Here is a 15,319-nt window from a genome sequence, read left to right on the forward strand (position 1 = left end):
AATGTAATTTTTTTGCATCTAGAAAGCTAAGAAGCCTAGATAGCACCATAGCCTTCTCAAAAATTTTGTTGGAAACAGGGAGGAGAAAAATTGGCTTATAATTAGCAAAACCCTTTCAGAACCACCTTTATAGAGCACTCTAACCTTAGTTTGGATGAGAAATTAAGAGAAGATTCCAATCTCGAAAGACAGATTGACAAGCTCTGCCAATGGTGACAAAGTAGCGGAGAAAATGGCATAGATAACTCTTGTAGAAATTCTGTCTGGCCCTAAAAACGACGATTCTTAAAAGAATTCACAATACGAACTATCTCAGACTCATAAACAGAGGTCAATACCATTAACTTTAAACCTGAGGGTGCAAGAGAGGCTCCGAAATCTTAATGAGAAGTTGCAAAGCTTGTAGAAGAAGAAGTCGTCTTCCCTATACTATCAAAATAAGAGGTAAGTTCTCGCTGAACATCTTCTTCTTCTTGAGCAGTTTTACCATCGACTATCAGCGTTGTTGGAATGGAGGGTAGAGGGAGAATTGGTCTCAGAACCAAACTAATTATACACCATGTCTTCCTAACGTTCTCTCCACCCTGAGAGAATTTCCTATGATAATACTGAGACTTGGTTTTCCGACACAGATAATTAAATATGCTCCTATAGGCCTTGAACCGTTGAAGATAAGCTGCAGATGATGAAGCCTTGTTAAGTTTCCGCGAATAAATTTTCTTTTTCCAGTTTTTTTGGAGTCCATGGATTCATCAGTGCTATCCTTTTGAAAGTGTTAGGCGCTGGACTCTGATGGCAAACTTCTAGGTTACTTTCTTTCACTAAATCATAAAATAAATCAAAATAGACCTTAATATCAGATTCAGAAATCAAATAATCCCCCGACTGATCAGTCAGGTGAGAATTAAATACACTCAGTTCAGTATCACTAAAAGGGAAAAATTTGAGATTTAATATTGATCCTATACACTGTGCCTGATTAACACTTTTATGTTGGGAAATAGTAGGAAAATGATCAGAAATATCACTAACCAGCACCTAATTATCTAAGACATCTAGTGACAAACAAATTACAGCTAAATCCTTACACCGTGAATTAATCTCAATAAAAAGGGTTTCAAAGATTCCTTCATTCTTTCGTCTAAAATGATTTTGGGCATTGTATGTAAGACAATTGGTAATATGAAGGACAAGGCAACGTGTTGGCATCCATTTCCTGCTCAGCCTCTCCATCGTATATCCCGTAACATCTACAAGTATATCTGTAGTTATATCCAGGAAACTTTAAGATAATCCAGTACAATTAGGAGCTCCACAACTAACGGTTCGTTTCAACTCATCAAAAGGCGAGCAAAACCCCTGAATGTTAAGGTAAAACAATAAGAAATTACCATCTCGTTTAGAGGAGGCAGAACCATTTAATTGCAAAACATACTTACTTGTAATAGTAAGATCATTACTTAGGATCATCTCGCTTGTGATTTGTACTTCCAGTTGAATTATTAATTATAGTTTTAATATCTAAAGGATTAAAATAAGTTGTCATTTTACTTACGCTGGATGGTAAATCCAATCCGCGATAAACTCACCAGACCAAAGGTTGTCAACATCAAAAAAGAGCTATGGCATCTTTACAGAGGTAACGCTGAACTCATTTTTGCACACACACAAAACTGAAAAACAAAAAGTAAATGCCAAAACCGCTGAATAAGGAGTATTGGAGAGGAAAAAAGTAAGGAAAGAAAGCAAAAAGTAATATAACAGAGATAAGGATAAGTGAGAAAAGTAAGGAATGATAAGGAAAAAGAAATAAGGAAAAACTAAGAGATAAACACAAATAAGGAAAAGGAATTGTGGGGACTCATTCAAAAATCAACATAAACCCACGCAGGAGCATAATCATATTATAATAAATATAACAATGGAAAGGAAGGAACCAGATGAAACAATATAAGGAAAATAAGCAACAAAAATAAGTTTTCTTTAACAATTGAAGGGATGATCGCGTTAGACGCACTAAGAGAGATCTTTAATAAATCAAAGCAGGTATTCGTTACACGTGTCCAGTTTTTCTCTTTCGAATTTTTTTTTAGCTTTAAGCCAAATATTAACCCCTTACGAAATAACTCTGTTTTCTGCTACTTTCACAAACGGAGTAGCAGAATACATATACGCTAGAAGTTCTGTATGGTGCGGTGCTTGGTTTCACGGTGGATTGTAAATGATACTTTTACGACAGCCTTTTAGCTTTCCATAGTTCCGCACAACATTATATTTATCACTGATGCTGTCCAACGTGACTACCATTGGCTCAGACTTATTCCTAGCAGAAGACATAGTGGTATCCCCTGTCTGTCTATTACTCTTCAAGTCTTAGCACTTCACAAATGGAATAGCGTCAGCATTTGCCAACCCGATATCAGTCAAAAGCTCGCAACCAACAGTTTCTGGACTTTGCTCAGACAAAAGGGGAATCCCATGAAGTAGAAGATTCTGTCTTTTCGAGGCAAGCTCAGAATACAGGCACATTTTTTTGCACTAATCAATTCTGATTTCAAAACGCAATTTTGCTGTCAAAGGTGGGAATTTTCCTTAGAGAGAGCACCTATTCTTTGTTCCAGACTAGGCACCGACTGAACAAGTTCTTGATGCCTCTGGTCGAAGTAATCCTTCGGAATAGCCGTCATCTTGAATTCCTTTAATACTAACAATAAATTCCTGCAAATGTGTTAAATCTTCTCTAAAAAAACAATCGAACGAAAATTTACTCAAAATAAACAATAGCCAGCCAGCGCGTTGAAATGAAACAGTCTCTCTGATTAATGTAGCCTCTGATTACATTAATTGGTATTTTACTTTGCAAATATCCATAAACAGGTAACACATACACACAAAAAGCAAATCACCCGCAACAAATAAAGTCTAGATTAAGTCAACTTTAGGTCATTAGTTTCTGTCATAAATAAAATCCACTTCCCATGTTAATTCAATGCGAACATAATAGCTACTGAGAACAGAATGACTACTGAAATTACGATGCGTAACAATTAAATTTAGGGTTACGTATTTGTTAGATTTCTTATGATTTTTAATTTCGTTCTGAAGTTTTTCAACAAATGAATAGAACAAAAGTAGCAAACTTAACAAAATTTTGAAACGCTATTGCTTGGCTTGCCTGAAGTGCACAATGAGGGAATCGTAGTACACTCATTTAGACACTTCGTGTTAATAAGTGGTTATTTATTTATAGCTACGGGGCTATGGTATCGAACTTTTCTCAATATCTATTACGAATTCAAATTCACGGGTTCAATTGGAAGTAAGGATTTTAAGTGATGAGGCAATTTCACCTGAAGCTAATTTGGAAACTGCATCAATGGTCCTTGGTGGTCAAGACTTTGTAGGCTTACCAGGAATACAACTTCTGCAATTGGATTCGAACACGCTACAGTTCGAAATAGTCACGCGACCTTGTGATACTCCTAAACGTCAGCCTGGAGGGGATGAATTTGGTGTCTGTTCGGACTCAGTTTTAAAATGCGCATGCAGCAACGGGCAAGTTTCTTTCTTTTCGTAAAATGTCCACTAACATATTTTTTTTGTTTTTTTTTTAATATGAATTATGTACGCCTCAAAATCGGTTAGCTCCATAAAAAAGGTTCAGAAAAGATTCTATATAAATAGAAATTTCTACTCTTCGTTGTATTTTTTAAACAGACTTGTAAAAAAAAATCAGATGCTTTTCCTTTATTTTCGTATGTGTTTTTTGGATAATGAAATACATTCAATAACTTTTTAGTGGTTGAATTTGTTCTCCATGACTTCGGAAAAATGCTATATTTTTTTAACCTCTTAATCCTCCTCTAGCAGCAAATCAAATTCACAAGTTACTCGAACTATAGCTGCACAAAAAACCCTCATGAGTGACTTTCCAAATACAAATATTTACCTTCCTGGACTCCTTCTCATTCTTTTATTTTATTTCTCAAAATTACTTAACTACTGTTTAATCCATCTTTACTCTGCTCAACAATAATATATTTGTTTCAAATATATAACAAATAAGACTATGTATCGCTTTCAATGTTATTTATAACACATAGAAGATACAACTAGTGCAGTTAGACAAATTTATACCATTTGGCAGTCTATCAGTAGAAACCATTTTTTCGCCTTTTAACAGTTAATATTATTTCTATCTAGTTACGAGACTAATTTTTTGACCAACGACATTTGTTAAGACTTATCAACAGCATTAGTATTATCGCCATACGGCATTCTACGGGCCAGTATCCCTTCGAATCCCAATCCCAAGACTTTTTTCAGGCTTCTTCGGGACCCATGTGCATGTTACGTCATAGAGAATCTTTTCTACGGGATGCTCTTGTCAGTTACATATTAGCAGTCTAGTAAATGAATATTCTGGACTATTCATCAAATCAAATAAGTTTACCCCCTTTTCAATCAAATTTGCACTATTTTAAACGAACAGTTGAAACAATTTCATAATTTTCCATCTCTACATTCAAAATGAAAACAGGTCCTTGGAAATCAAATTGTCACAAAAATGGCACATTTGATCTCATTTTTATACTTTTTCACTATATAAACACGAGTCCTAGGCCCCAACTACATCAACCCATCAAATTACCCCCTGTTCAATCGAAATCCCACCATTTAAATTACAATTTCCAACATTCTTACGATTTGGCAACATTAGCTTTAATATCAAAACTGTAATGTGAAATGAGAATTAGATTGATTTATATTTCATTTTTCTTATACCACCAATAAAATACAACAATTTAATATTTAGTGAGAAGTTCAATATCAATATCTAACTAGTTTCTATTACCTTTATTTTTTCTATCAATGGCCTTTAAAATCATTAAATAAAAAAAAAACAAGTTTTTTAAATGAAAGTAAGGAGCGACATTAACTTAAAACGAACAGAAATTACTCCGTATATGAAAGAGGCTTTTCCTTCTCGACGCCCCACTCTTTACGCTAAAGTTTGACTCTTTCTCTTAACTCTACAATTTAAAACAGTAAAAAACTTTAGTGTAAAGAGCGGGGCGTTGAGACGGAAAGCCTCTTTCATATATGGGGTAACTTCTGGTTCGTATTAAGTTTTAATGTCGCTCCTTACTTTCATTTAAAAAACTTTTTTTTATTTAATTTCTGAACGTTTTTGAATCAATGCATGTTTTGATTTTGGCTGTCCGCAGAGGGACAATTAAAACGAAATTTGTATATTTATCTTTTTTTGGCTAAATGGCTTTCTCATAATTTTGATCGAATGATTTTAAGAAAAAAGAGCGGGGGAGGAAGCCCAGTTGCCCTCCGATTTTCGGTTAATTAAAAAGGCAACTAGAACTTTTAATTTCTTACGAATCTTTTTATAAGTAAAAGATATACTAAACTTATAAATTAGCTTACGTAAAGAACTTTTGTATTTTCATGTTTTTATTACATATATGAGGGGGTTCGTCCCCTCGTCAGTACCTCGCTCTTTACACTAAAGCTTAAATTTTGTCCCAATTCATTAAGACTGACCCCTGAATCACAAAATCCGCAGAATAAATAGTTGAAATTACTAAAAATATTTAGCTTAAAGAACGGGGTATTAGGAGGAGGTGAGCCCCTCATACGGGTAATAATTTATGTTCGTTTTAATTTTTAATGCTGCTGCTTACTTCCAGCTGAAAAAAACTTTTTCTTATTCATTTTTTCATTGTTTTTTAAGTAATACTAGTAAATCCTGCGCTCCCTTCATGTAAATTTTCTTCCCCCATGACAAATTCCTCGATGGAAAGTTCCCCCACCATATCCCCCTCTTCTCAACCCCTACTTCCAACCAAAAAATCCTCCTGAAAACGCCTGTACACTTCCCAATAACCATTACTATATGTAAGCACTGGTCAAAGTTTTGAACTTGCAACCCCTCCCACGGGGACTGTGGGGGAGTAAGTCTTCCCCAAAGACATAGTTATAAGGTTTTTCGACTACCCTCAATAAAATGGCTATCTCAGAAATTTGATCCCTTGACTTTGGGAAAATAATCAGCGTGGGAGGGGGCCTAGGTACCCTCCAAATTTTTTGGTTACTTTGAAAGGGCACTAGAACTTTTCATTTTCGTTAGAATGAGCCCTCTCGCAACATTCTAGGACAACTGGGTCGATACGATCACCCCTGGGAAAATAAACAAAAAAACAAACAAACAAATAAACACGCATCCGTGATCTGCCTTCTGGCAAAATATATAAAATTCCTAATTTTTGTAGATAGGAGCTTGAAACTTCTACAGTAGGGTTCTCTGACACGCTGAATCTGATGGTATGATTTTCGTTATGATTCTATGACTTTTAGGGAGTATTTTCCCATATTTTCTAAAATAATGCAAATTTTCTCAGGCTCGTAACTTTTGATGAGTAAGACTAAACTTGATGAAACTTGTCAAACAGTTCGTAGTAAAGAACTGTAGTAAGGAGCGACCCGGCTCAAAAGTAAACGAAACTCTAGAAAACGGAGTTTTGATACCAATAGTCCCATCAAAAGAATTGTATTTTAATGCTGATTTTCAATATATAAGTTCCATCAAATTTAGTCTGTGTCATTAAAAGTTACGAGCCTGGAAAAATTTGCCTCATTTTAGAAAATAGGGGAAAACACCCCCTAAAAGTAACAGAATCTTAACGAAAATCACACCATCACATTCGGCGTATCAGAGAATCCTATGGCAAAATAGCTCCTATCTACAAAAATGTGATGTGTGGTTGGGGGAAAATCATCCGATGATTCACTGGTTAGATCTTAGAAGGGAGATTTCTCATTTGATATTTGAAATCCAATCCCCTTCTTATTACTTTTTGTGCTACTAAGCCCCTCACTGCCCCCGAAAGATCTACTTAAAATTATGAAGTAACCCTTATCAGTTAAACTAGTCGAAATATTCAATCAGAGTTAGGCTTAAATTCTTACAGAATTCTTAAACGTTGAAAAATACTCATCTATCAACAGTAAAACAACTATTATAAACAAAACAAAATTCAATAAATTCAGAGATTAATAAAGATTACTGATACGTCAATATAACACATATCACTTTCCTAATATTTCTTGTATCGCACAAAAATTATAAGGAAGATGTCGAATTAAATGAATAAAAATGCAGATAGAAGATGGAAGTCAGCCTGAAAATGAAAACCATGATGACAGAGGAAATATACTTGGTCCTCTTTGTGCTTTACCAGAGTCAATGAAAAATGAGGCTGTTAAAACTTTGAACTACCTGTCCAGTGAAAATACGCTTAGGTTTTTATTTTTAACAATCCATTCTAGGCATAGGCCAAGGCTATCTGGAAATTTTCCCTCCGACTACTCAACAGTCTGACTTGATCAAAATCTATCATGATCTAAAAGCTGAATTAGGAAAGGTAAAAATGACGGTCAGTGAAACTAAGAGCTCTTATATGACATTTTCCTTCCTAAAGGGTAACAACCACTCTTCTCATAATTCCATACTGCCAACAAAAAAAACTGTTAAAATACTTGGGATTCTTTTGGACGATGATTTAAGATGGAATTCGCACGTTGACTATTTGACTAAAAAAGGCGCCTAGCTTTTACATTCATTTTCCAACCTAGATTTGGTACACCAACTGAGGTTTTAAAGTCTGTATACTGCAGCTATGTTAGAACTTCTCTTGAGTATGCAAGCCCTGCTTGGCATCCGGGATTGATAAAAGACCAAACAGATAGACTTGAGACGATACAAAAAAGAGCTGTAAAAATTATACTTGGACAAAACTACTCAACTTACGAAGATGCACTGAAACAACTCAATTTGGACTCACTTGATAGTCGTAGACATGGCTTAACATATAGATTTGGACTAAATTGTTTAAATTCCCCAGCTCATTGTCGTCTACTACCCAACTTTGCGAGCCGCCCAACTGGAGGACCAGTTACTAGACTTCGACAAATAAAAAACAATTGTCCACAGTTACTGACTTGCTCAGCCTATAGTACTGAGAGATATCGCAAATCATTTGTTACATATTTTACCCGTCACTTTAATAATATTGACGCGACTAATATTTAATGTTTGATTAATATGTGTTTGATTAATATAATGTTTGTTTATATTTTCCAGTGAGTGTTTTTGAAGGTATAAATTATTTTTGTCATGACATGCTAATGCTAGTTCCGGCTATTGTAGTATTCTATTCTATAAAATATTTCCTTATTATTTTAAAAATAAATTGATGGTAAAGGTTACAAAAGGGACACCTTTGAAGGAAAACTTCAAAACTTCTTCAAACTGCCTTGAAATAGTTCTAACTGCACAGCAGGGTAACTGGACTAGGCTATAAATGATTCCTTTGCTGACATAGGGACAAAGTGAATAAACTACTGTTTTTTTATGCTCTTTGTAAATATGTAATTGTTTCACTTACAAATACAAAAAGCCTAAATATTTACAAGATTTCATCTTAACTGTCATTCAGACAAGGAGAACACACCCTGATTACTTTTTCTAATGCCCTTTTCAAATGCGCTATTCAAATCACATGCATATGCAACTTCCCTCCTGAGGGCTCTATATACAGCTCTAATTAAATATTTCAGGTAAAATTCTAGTTAATTGACTTCTTGCTATCTCAGAAAGTGTTTAGGTTAGGAAAATAAAACTTTCAGGGATGGGTCTACAGGCTAAAATATGTCACAGGAAGGTATTTGAAAGTACCCGCCTCCACTCCTCCCTCTTAGGGCCCTGAAATTTGCCTACAATATACCTATTGCAATTTTGACAAAACAACATTTTACCTTAATTTTCAGTTACCAGTTGTGCTAAAATTCTGGTTAATTGACTTCTTGCTATCTTAGAAAGGGTTTAGGTTAGGAAAACAAAATTTTCAGGGATGAATCTACAGACTGGGAAGGTATTTAGAAGCAACTACCTCCCCTCCTTCTCCCTCTAGACGGCCCTGACCTTTGATCTCCTATAAAAATATGTGTATTATAAAAATGAAACCTTGTAAAATAGATCTTCTGCTTAATCAAACTACAACAAAATTGTTTTCAGCTTCATAACTTTGCTCAATTCCATTTTATAAGGTTTTCAAGATATGCAAATACATTTCCTAAATTTTGAAAAAAAAACACTGATATGGCTCAAAACTCTACTAAAATAACAGCAATTGCATTTTCAGATCTACGGGCAGAGAAAAAGCAACTGGGGTAAAATTCTAGTTTAGTGACTTCTTGATATCTTGGAAAGGGGTTAGGCTAGGAAAATGAAACTTCTGGGGATGGGTCTACAGGCTAAAGTATATCCTGGGAAGGTGTTTTAAAGTACCCACCTCTATTCCTTCTCCCTCTAGAGGGCCCTGAAATTTGTTTACCTGACAGGTCTATACCTATTGAAATTCTGACAAACCAACATTTTACCTTATTTTTCAGTTACCAGTTGCTTTTTCTCGGCCTTTAGTTCTGAAAATGCAATTCCTGATATTTGACTAGAATTCTGAGCCATATCAATGTTCTTTTTTCAAAATTTAGGAAATGTATTTGCATATCTTTAAAATCTTGTAAATTGGGCTGTAGCAAAGTTGTGAATCTGAATACAATTTTGTTGTACTTCATTTATGCAGAAGATCTATTTTGCAAGGTTCTACTTTTATAACACACATATTTTTACAGGTCAGGAACTTTGTATTTAATTAAAGTAATATTTTCCTTATCTCTTTTGTAAAATCTAGTACAAAATTAACCAAATGTGCCCTACACTCCTTATTGTTGCATATATAGCCCAACTATGTAGGTTTTTGTACAATGGCCTACTAAAGGAAAAAAAACTTTTAACAACAAATAAATTACTTTATAACATCTTAAATAGTTTAATTTGCACTTAAAAATAAAATAAGGTCCAATTTTGGATCTGTTTTGCCCTAGTGTTTAGATGTTAGATAAAATTCACATTATGTTTTTATGAATAACAATATCATTTTTGCTTTTCTTATTATTCTTACTCATAATTCATTTTTAACTAATAGGCTATTCAAAGTCCAGTAGATCTGAAATTCTTTTATTGTCAGATACAGTTCTAATTCTCTTACTACAATCACTAGCAACTCACTACAACACCAATCCACTTGAGACCAAACCAGCTATTCACACTTTGTTTATATTCAAAGCCTCCCTCTTTATAACTTGTCAAGAATATTAATTTTTGGTAAATATTGAGCAGTTCATATCATTAACCTGCACATTAAGTAATCATACCACATTTTTACTATTCAGTGGTAAACACACCACTTTTATACTATTTCTTATGTTCTATCTGAATATAATAATTGCTTTAATTACATATTCAGTTTTAAGCCTTTTTTTGACCAGTGAAATTGATAGTTTCTTTGTATTTTTTTTTTTTTGTTATAAGGTGTTTTTTATAAGGTGTTGGCTTGTGAGATTTTTCAAACAGGCTAAACTCAAACAGGCAACATTCTGAAAATGCAATTCCTGTTATTTGACTAGAATTCTGAGCCATATCAATGTTCTTTTTTCAAAATTTAGGAAATGAACTTGCATATCTTTGAAACTTTGTAAATTGGGGTGTAGCAAAGTTGTGAATGTGAAAACAATTTTGTTGTACTTCATTCAAACAGAAGATCTATTTTGCAAGGTTTCATTTTTATAACACACATGTTTTTACAGGTCAGGAACTTTGTATTTAATTAAAGTAATATTTTTCCTTATCTCTTTTGTAAAATCTAGTATAAACTTAACCAAATGTGCCATACACTCCTTATTGTTGCATATATAGCCCAACTATGTAGGTTTTTGTACAATGGCCTACTAAAGGAAAAAAAAACTTTTAACAACGAATAACTTACTTTATAACATCTTAAATAGTTTAATTTGCACTTATGTAACATATAGGCCAGCACCCCTCCCCTCTATGAAATTCAGGACCAAATCTCTCATTCATACCCCCTTAGCAATTCTTAAATACAGGACCAAATTTCTCATTCATACCCCTTTAGAGACTCTTACAGTCAGGAACAGATTTCTCATTCTTACCCCTTTAGTAAAGTTCAAATTAAGACTCTTCAAAGCATCTATAAGTTTTAAAGTTAAATTCAACACCCTTACAACAAGTCGAATATTTTCTGTGACAAACAAAAGCTGAAAAGCTTCTTTTTTGAAATAACCAGCCAAAAACAAGTCTCTATTAATGATTCATATGAACCCTTGACCTCAAAGAGAAAATACTTCTTTTTTTGTCTCTTAGGAGCAGAGGCGCCATTTGGACCAAAACTAGGGGTGGGCATAAACTCCATCTTGGCCCCCTCCCCCCGACTCACTTCGTGTCAGGTAATCATCTAGGAAATGGGCTTTTGACAGAATTCGAGAATTTTATTATGTAGCTTACCTACTTTCAAAGTTTACAATCATTAATAACAAATAGCGTAATTACCCCAAGGGCCGTCAAGTAATTACGCTCTTTGGTTAATAGGTGTGCAGTAATTTCAAATCAATTGGACAGAATGGATTATGTTGGACATAGCGGTTTATTATGGCCGGCAAAGGGCTCTTAGTGGTGGAAGCTTGGGCCCCCTGGAGAATCTTGGGTGGGCATTTGCCCACCCCAGACCCCCCCCCCCCCCCCAAATGGCCCCACTGCTTGGGAGTGGAGACTAGTTACTTCACGATTGGGAAATACGAGTCGTATTGCGACATCTGCAGTTGAGGTCACATGCCCATATTCTGCCAAGCTCTTGTTTTTAGAAATCCTGTCTGTGTTTATATTAGCGCAATGCACGTAGCGAAGTGATCAGTTGAGTACTGGCGTTCACTTGTACCATTTCATGCTTTACATTATACCATTTCTTGCAATAGATTATTGAAGTTGTCTTATCCAAAGTTGAATATAAGAACGAAATAAAAAGTATTGTCTTTAATCATCTTTTGTCTATGTACTAGGGTATCAGGTACAGTTCCTCTAGTCTTCAGGTACGGTCCCAAGGGAATCTATACTATTTAGGAGACCTCGAACATCACTGAGATGATTCTGTCTCACAGGTTACTGGGGATTATCTACAGAGCCTCTTTATTCTGTTAGCAGTTTAGCTCCCATATCTCATATCAACATTAAGCTACCAAGACCTAGAAAAGTCCCCAGTACCACTAGCGAAAATCCCCCTTAAGTAAAACTTACAACAACTCCCCACCAAACTGATAATTTAACCAACCCCCCCCCCCCCCCCCGTAACACTTAAGAACAATATAAGGTCCAATTTTGGATCTGTTTTGCCCTAGTGTTTAGATGTTTGTTAAAATTCACATTATGTTTTTATGAATCACATTATCATTTTTCTTTTCTTATTATTCTTACTCATAATTCATTTTTAACTAATAGGGTATTCAAAGTCCAGTATATCTAAAATTCTTTTATTGTCAGATACAGTTCTAATTCTTTTACTACTAATACTAGCAACTCACTACAACACCAAGCCACTTGAGACCAAACCAACTATTCACACTCCGTTTCTATTCAAAGCCTCCCTCTTAACTTGTCAAGAATTTTCAATTTTTGGTAAATATTGAGGAGTTCATATCATTAACCTGCACATAAGGTAGACATACCACATTTTTACTATTCAGTGGTAAACATACCACTTTTATACTGTTTCTTATGTTCAATCTGAATATAATAATTTCTTTAATTACAAATTCAGTTTTAAGCCTTTTTTGACCCATGAAATTGATAGTTTCTTTGTATTTTTTTTTGGGGGGGGAATATAACAAGGGTTAAAACATCATTTTCAAACACAATATTTTGTTATAAGATCCATTTTGTCAAAGTTATATAATCTATTAGCATTGATGTGTCACAAGTAAGATAAAAAATTCAACACATTTCCTCCATTTTTTCATCTGCCATGTTTCTTTTGTGGGCTGATATTTTTCAATACATAGGTAAAACAGCAGCTTTTAAGCTGCTTAGCAGAATAAAAAGAAAACAGGGTAGAAGTGCTTTGAATTTTTTTTATTGCTCATTGTTTTGATTTAGTTCAAAATACCTTAATTACATTAATTCACACTTCAGGGTAAATTAGTGGCAAGAACTGTGATGCTTTTTAGTTGATCATAGCATTAGATCTTGTTGTTGTGTTAAGGTCAAGCAACAAAACATCAGAACTGGAGAGTGATGGAGAGATACACTTTAAGCCCACTCAGTAATGCTTATCGCATGGTAGGTGTGGTTCAAGAACCATTCTCCAGCAATTTAGAGCTGGCACCACCACACAACAGCAGCTTCAGATTGAGTGTGCAAGGTGGTTGGGAATGACAAGCCACATCATTCTCCAAGCTTTTTCTCTATTTTCTTCCAAGAGTGTTCTGGTAGTGACGGCTTGGAGGGGTTTCCCCATCGAAATCTCCATGTTTTGGCCTCCCATTCCTTGTCAAGCCTTTTTGATTTTTTCAGGTGAGGTTGCAGATATTGTCTCTTGGCTTAGTTGGCTCTAATTGTTCACCAGTCATTGGCTGAAAAAATCTAGTTGGACATTTTGGTATTAATGGTGGATTTGAACAGCTTTTTGGAAAGTCCTCATGTTTGTCTTTTGTGGGGAGAGAAGTTGAACAGCTTCTGGTCTGCTTGCTAGAAGTACCTGTAGATGAGTATCATTTCATTAAGCTTTAGCCAAAAGACAAGTATTGGCAGGTTAGCAGATTGTAATGTATTGCAATAGGGCTGACTGTATTATCTGTTGATGCATATGGTTGCTCTCTTTTGGACACCGTCAATGAGCTGGATGTTGCTCTTGTGAAAAGGACCAGCAAGACTTGTTCTAAATTCCAGGATTGGCCTGACCAGAGCTATATAGTTTCAGAAAAATTGTGGAGGATTGACTGCTCATTGTTCTTTTCAGGAGCCCTAAATTTGTGTTTGTTTTCAAAACAACTTGGTCAGTGTGTTCATGGAATTTTAAACTGTCATTCAATGGGACTCCTAGGTCTCTGCCACTACTAAAAGTAGGAAGCAAGACTATCAATGATGTTTTGCTGCCATATATAGTGTACTGGTACTGCAGATTACCATGACCAAAATGAAGACTTATGCACTTTAAGATGTCAAAGGACAGAAGCCACTTATCTGCCCATGATTGAATTTGGTTAACATTGGCTTGTAGGCTACTGTTGTCTGCAGTACCAAATAGCTTGGAGTTGTCAGCATAAAGAGTCAGGGGTTTTTTGTTTTTAGCTACCAGGTCATTGATGTAGATGAGGAATAAGGTTGGTCCAAGGACAGCTCCTTGAGGGACATCACTCAGAACTTGGCAAGGTGTTGAATAGACCTTCTATGTCTGTGGTAAAGAGACAAACCTTATGCATTCTGTCACCAAGGAAATCCATTAGCCATTCAGCTAGCTGTTTGTTGATGCCCACAGCTGTAAGTTTGGAGTGCAAATAACTTTGAGGGACTTTGTTGAAGCCTTTGGCAATGTTTAGCAGAATTAGGTTGACAGGAAATCCTCTGCCAAGAACCTGAGTAATTAGCTCATAATTTTTTAGTAGGTCGGTTTCAAGTGACTTCCCAGGAAGAAAACCATGGTGTTTCTCTAAGATAATGTTGTTGGAAACAAGATGCTTGAGAAGTGCATTGTTAACAACTCTCTCTAAAACCTTAGCAACAGCAATTGTCCAATTATAGGTCTATAGTTTTCTGCTTTAGATTTGTTCCCCTTTCTGAGTATGGGTGTAATAAAAATAGTCTTCCATTGTGAGGGAACAACTCTGCCGTTGGGAGAAAACTGAAACAGATGGCAGAAAGCAGCGATACCTTGGAGGCTGTTTCCTTGAGCAATCTAGGGTGGATTCCATTGGAACTAGCTGCTTTTTTGGTATCAAGGTTTTTAAGCATCTTTTCCACCATAGGTACAGTAATAACACCCATGCTCATGGGAGAAAATATTTTGTATTTAGGAAGGGGTAGAGGCTCACTATCTGTTTCTGCTGTGAAGATGGAAGTGAAGTATTTGTTTAGTAAGGTTGTTAGTTTCTGGCTGTCAGTCAATCACTTCTCTTCCATCATTAATAGTGAGGTGTTTAACACAGCGCCTTGCATGGTATTTGCTGGGAAATCAATTTCAAAACTTATTTGGGTTACTCTTGCACTCACTGGCAAGCCCAAGGTCGAAATTTTGGTACTGTTATTTTGTTAAATTTTGTAGTCTGTTCCAAGCTTGGACATACCTTTCATAGTGACCAGACTTGTCCCTTTTCTTCCAGTGGTGCAGTTTCTGATTTC

General features: G+C 35.3%; 1 long non-coding RNA gene across 2 annotated transcripts in view; it reads right to left on the reverse strand.

Annotated features, from left to right (window-relative positions):
* Positions 1 to 15,319, reverse strand: part of LOC136035423 (uncharacterized) — a 51,813-nt gene that overhangs the window by 26,099 nt on the left and 10,395 nt on the right. For both annotated transcript variants that reach the window (XR_010619421.1, XR_010619420.1), the window contains exon 2: positions 1,556 to 1,673. This is a non-coding gene — a long non-coding RNA (uncharacterized LOC136035423). The remainder of the gene's footprint in view (positions 1 to 1,555; positions 1,674 to 15,319) is intronic.

The sequence above is a fragment of the Artemia franciscana genome, chromosome 14 (assembly GCF_032884065.1).
Source record: "Artemia franciscana chromosome 14, ASM3288406v1, whole genome shotgun sequence".
In the NCBI taxonomy this organism is placed as follows: Eukaryota; Metazoa; Arthropoda; class Branchiopoda; order Anostraca; family Artemiidae; genus Artemia; species Artemia franciscana.